Source organism: Lepidothrix coronata, unplaced genomic scaffold (genome assembly GCF_001604755.1).
Source record: "Lepidothrix coronata isolate B3197 unplaced genomic scaffold, Lepidothrix_coronata-1.0 Scaffold304, whole genome shotgun sequence".
Taxonomy (NCBI): Eukaryota; Metazoa; Chordata; class Aves; order Passeriformes; family Pipridae; genus Lepidothrix; species Lepidothrix coronata.
In genome coordinates, this window is record NW_016690484.1 from 760,826 (window position 1) to 766,236 (window position 5,411).

Sequence of the window (5,411 nt, forward strand, 5' to 3'; positions counted from 1 at the left end):
TCCCCTCTTCCCGCTGCTTCCCCACCCCTCCCAGAGCTGCTGGGTTTGTGCCCTCCGTGTTCCCCCCCAGGCATTGGCTCAGGGCGGTGCAAAACTGGGATCGTGCATCCACAAATCCACCCCTTCCCGTGGGACTCCTGTTTTCTTCCCACTGTGGATCCAAGAGTCCACAACAAGCTCCAAGGTGGCACATTTCAGAAAAGCTTTGGCACAGGAAGGGGTATAAATCACCACCCAGTTTTGGGGGGTTTTTGGCTGCCAGAGTTTTTCCTCCTCTCCGAACCCTTTCCTTGTGCTTGCCGTTGGAAAAAACATCCCCACACATCCCACTGAGAGCTCCATGAATTAGTGAACTCAACTTTCTCAAGGTGCTGTTGGCATTTTTTCCCCGTTTCCACGGAGCCCAGAGGGATCCATCCCAGCCAAGCACCTTCCTGAGCTCCCTCCAGGCCAGGCTAAGGCTTCTCCCCATTCCAGTCAGGAATTACTGGAGCGTGACCCAGGTATCGCTCACGAGTACAGACACAAAGAGGCAATCGGAGATGGGAATCTTTGCCTTTAATAGGGATGAGGACACGGCAGCAGCGCACGGGCGAAGCCCAATTTGTCCCAGCTCCCCCTGACACCGACTCCTTGTCCATTAGTTAAATAAATAAAGGAGAGGGAAGGGCAGTGTGGGATCAGTGTGGGATCAGGCAGGCACGGAAGCACCGAGCGGGAGCCTGGCAGGGACAGGCAAAGCATTCCAAGGTCTCTGAAATCCCTCGGTGTCGCTGCCTTCGGAACCGGGGCGGGAAATAAAACCCCCACGTTCCCACTCCTGCGGGCTGTGGCACTTGGCAGCTGTTTTCCAGCAGGGATAAAGGATCATTCTTTTCAGTGCTGGTGGGAGAAAAACCCCGTGGAAAGCTGCTCCCTCCCCAGGCAGGGTGAGCTCCTTGTCCGGCCTTGCACGGGCGGTGCTCGGACAGGTAGGGAGCTCCCGGCAGCCGGGATGTGGATGCAGGAATCTGTGGAGTGACAAGGATTCCCCACCCAGCCCCTGGCAGGTGGGAGCAGCGGGAGGGACCCTGCCCACAGCCTCACAGCTGCTCCCTGCTTTTCCCACATTCCCCGTGGAAAAGGGCTCTGTGGCCTGGGGGAAACGGAGAAGGTGGAGAGGGAGCGGGGTGGGATGTGAGGGAGGTGTTGGTGTTGGTGGGAAAAGGAGAGAAGTGGGGGAAAGGATAGAAAAAGGGAAAAGGGGAAGGAACGGATAGGAGGGAAAGAATGGAGGGAAAAGTAAGGAGGGAAAAAAAGAGGGAGAAAAAAGGAAGTGAGAGGGGGAAGAAACTGGGGAAAAAAAAGAGGGGTAAGAATAAGAAAAAAGAAAAAGAAAAGGAAAAGGGGGAATGGAAAGAAAGGGGGGAAAGGGGGAGTGGAAAGAAAGGAGGGAAGGAAAAGAAAATGAAAAGGGGGAAGGAAGGAAAAGCAAGGAAAAGAAATTAGGAAAATGGGAAAGAAGTTATAAGGAAAGAAAGGAAAATAAAGAAATACAAAGGGGGAAGGAAAAGAAAGGAAAAGGGGGAAAGGAAGGAAGAGTGAAGAAAAGAAATGGGAAAAGTGGGAGGGGGAATTAAAAGAGAAGAAAGGAAAAGAAAGGGGGGAAATGGACAAAAAAAATTGAAATGGAAGAGAAAGGAGAGGAAAGGAAAGGAAGGAGAGGAAAGGAAGGTGAAGAGGAAAAGCGAGCCGGCGGTGCCCCGAGGGGCTGGAGCCCATCCCTGCCCCACTCCCCCCGCAGCCGCCTCCGCCTCAGCCGCGGCTTCCCCAAAACTTTTTCTTTTTCTTTTTTTCCCCCCTAATTTTTTTCCTTTCCTTTCGCTGCAATTCCACACCCGGCTGCCCCTGCAAACAGAACGGGGGGGGGCCCAGGCCCTGCGGGGTGCCAGGACTGCTGTCCGTCCCTCCATCCATCCCTCCATCCCTCCATCCATCCTCCCCGGCATCCCTGCATCCATCTCCCCATCACTCCCTGCACGCTGCATCCCTACCTGCATCCCTTCATCCAGCCCTCCATCCAACTCACACTCCCTCCCCAAAAAACCCACCATCCCGGGCTCGAGGCAGCTTTTCCCGTCCTCACATTCCCGTTTCCCGGGTGGATTCCGTCCCTCCCGCTGTCCCTGCCGCTCAGGTGCGCGGCGAGGGCGGGGGGGGCAAAAACACCTGTCCCCGTTATCTGGAGCCGATCCCAGGATTTTCGGGGTGTTCCACAGACTACAGCTCCTTACAGAATATTTGGGGGAAGAACTCGATTGCGGGGACTATGGGGATATTTTTCTTTTTTTTAACTTTCCCCCTTTTTTCCCTTATTTTTATTGCTTCCTTTTATTTTTTTCTTATTTTTTCTTTTCGTCTTTTTTCTTTCTTCTTTTTTTTCTTTTCCCTTTATTTTTTCTTTTCCTTTAATTTTATTTTCCTTTAATTTTCTTTTTTTTTCTTCTTTTGTTTTTATAATTTCCTTTTTCTCATCTTTTTTTTTTCCCGAAGAGAGATTTGTTTTCTTTTTTTTTTTTTTTTGTTTTGATTTGCTTTACTTTATTTCCTGTCTTTTCCCCAATAAAACCAACTACTATCAAATCCACCTTTCCCACCCCGGAACGCCCTTTCCTCTGCTCCATCGGGAATATATAAACATTTCTGTCGCCACTGCGGGACCCCGAAAAACCACCGCAGCGAGCCAGCAAAAAAAATCCCTCCGAGTTCCTCTGGCTCTTCCCGCATCCCCCAGCCCCGCAATCCCGGGTTTATCTGTCCCAGAAATACGGAGCCGGTGGATTCGGCATCACCCTTTAATATTTCCTCTCCTCAAGGTTACGCAGGGCAGAGGGAACAAACTTCAAACCTTTTTATTTCCTCCTCTCCTTTTCCATCCCCTTTCCCCTACCTGGTTTTATGTGGTTTCTGGATTAGTCTAGTGCGGAGCCGAAGCGGACTTTCTCCGGCCGAAATATAGGATTAGGACTATTTCTGGAAGAAAGGGAATAGTGTGAACTGCCTTGAGCCCGCGATAGTCTAAAGCAGAATTACAGCTTGTAAAATAGGTCTCCATCAGTTTCCCAGGAGACGGGTTAAGCCCTACTTGGGTGTTCCAGCTCTTTTTAGAACCACTAATAATTAGTCTCATCTCACCCCCGAGTTGTCCGGTTGGTTTTTTCTTTAAGATCGTCAATAAATGCACTTTTTTGCCTCCGCTGCTGCCGGCGCGGGCAGGGCAGGCAGGGCCGGCTGCTTCCAGCCCCGCGCTCATCCCGGGGGGAAAAAAGGTTTTGGGGGGCGTCGGGAAACCAACGGGGCTTGCCCACCCTATGCCATCCTTTTTGTGCTTTGATGTCTTTGGAGCCGTCGCTGCGCGTCATTAGGGGCCCGAATAATTAAAACAAAAAGCAGCAAGGAAAAGCAGTGTCTTTCTCCCCCCATTTTTGGAGGGAAAAATCAGGGGGAAATAAAATAAAAGGAAGGAAAAATACGGATAAACGGAGGGAAGGGAAGCGGCTGGATCGGGGCTGATCTGGGGGCTCAGACCCCGCAGCCTTCCTGCCCAGCCTGCCCAAATCCCAGCCGGTGCCAGCCGCTCCTCAAAAAAAAAACCCCAATCCCTAAATCAGGATTTGAGGGGAATTAACGGGAACACGGAGCCGGGCGCTCGGCCCCGCCGGGAGCCGGGGCAAAGCAATCCGGGGGGCTGGAGGGAATCCTGGGGGTGATCGGGGGAGGGGAAAAGGGGGAAAACCAGCCGGGGGGCGCGGGTGGAAGGGCAGGAGCGTGGGGAGCGGGTGCGGGGCCGGGCAGCCGGGAGGGACGCGGCGGGATGGCCCCTTCCCACTCGTGTCCCCCTCCCCGCGCGGGCGACAGGCGTGTAATGACAAGTAATTGGGCTGGCGCGGGGCCGCTTTCGATGAATTATTGAGAGCCCATTAGCGCCGGGGCGGTGTCACCCCGCACAGCAGCGCGGGGACACGGACACGGGCACGGGCACGGCCACTCCCGAGCTGTGCCCTCTACTCGTGCCCTACACCCCCTGTCCATCCCCGCGTGGGCGATGCCGCTCGTGTCCGTGCCTGGTGCCAGAGAATCTCGGGAAGGGCCGCCGGCCGCGCCGAAACTCCGGGTTTTCCCGGGAAACACGGCGGGGGAATAATTCGATCCCCGATTTTTTTTGCTGGCGCGGGTGCTCGGCCGTGACCCGCCCACGGGATCGGCACCGGCACCGGGACAGGCGCTTCCCGGTGTCCCGGCCACGGGAGAAACCCCTTTCCGTGGGGCGGACACGGTGTGGCCGCTGCCAGCCCGGAACAAAAGATCGTCACGGAGACGGGGAGGACAAACGGGGGGAAAGGGGGGGAAATCAGCTAAAACCGAAATAAACCGAAAATGTGGAAGTAAAGCCCTGGAGCCGGGCTGGGAGGAGCGGGAGGAGGCGGGAGCCGGCCCCGCACGGCCCCGTCCCTGTCCCACCCGAGCCACAACGGCTGCCCCCCCGCAGCCAGGGGGTTTGGGGTTAAAACGGGTCGAATCGGGGCCCCGAGGCGGCCCTGCCCCGGCCGCGCCCCGTTCCCACCCGGGCTGCCCCCACACCCCCAAATCACCCCCCTCTGCTCCCCTGCCCTGCTCCGCACGGGCTCCAACGCTGGCAGAGGGATCCCCCAAAACGCGGGGGCGAGGCGGCGGGAGCAGCCCTTCATTCCCCCACCCTTCCCTGCGCCCCTCCATCCTGCCCTGCATCCCTCCATCCATCCTCCATCCCTCCATCCATCCTCCATCCCTCCATCCATCCCTCCATCCATCCATCCCTCCACCCGTGGCCCCGCGCCCCCCCGGCCTCCGGGCCGCTTCCCTCTCCCCCGCCGGCTCCGAGGCGAGCTGAGGAAGAGGAGGAGGAGGAGGAAGGGCTGGAAAAGAAGCAGAAGGTGGGAGTTGAAGGCGAAGGAGAAGGAGGAGAAGGAGCGGCGGGTGTCCCCTACCTGCGCCCCGGCCGCCGGCCCGGCTCTGCGGGAGCTGGGAGCATCCCGGCATTTATTGGAGCTGAAACTCTGCGACTGTTGACTTTAGCACAAAGCAAAGATTTCGCTGCCCGCTAGTTTAAAAATGAATATTTTACCAAGATATCGATCAGCTTTATAAAATTCAGTTAAGCACAATGGCTCAAAAGGAGGGGGGGGGGGAAGGAAAGGGGACGCAATATAATATCTGTGTAAATTTGCTGAAGTATGACGTGGTGGGGAAAGTTTACCCTCCTGGAATTTGGATCTAGATTCCACACCCCCCCCCTTCGTCTTTTTTTTTTTTTTTCCCCTTTTTTTTTTTTTTTTTTTTTCCCCTTTTTTTTTTTTTTGTTTACTGACTTTGTTTATTCACAGATCACGGTT

The 5,411-nt window shown here is 55.3% G+C and overlaps 1 long non-coding RNA gene across 1 annotated transcript; it reads right to left on the bottom strand.

Annotated features, from left to right (window-relative positions):
- Window positions 1–539: 539 nt before the first annotated feature.
- Window positions 540–5,176, bottom strand: LOC108508542. The gene is made up of 3 exons (XR_001878420.1): window positions 5,007–5,176; window positions 2,930–3,012; window positions 540–1,010 (listed from the first exon to the last, which is right to left on the bottom strand). It is a non-coding gene; the product is annotated as an uncharacterized LOC108508542 (long non-coding RNA).
- Between the last annotated feature and the right edge of the window lie 235 nt (window positions 5,177–5,411).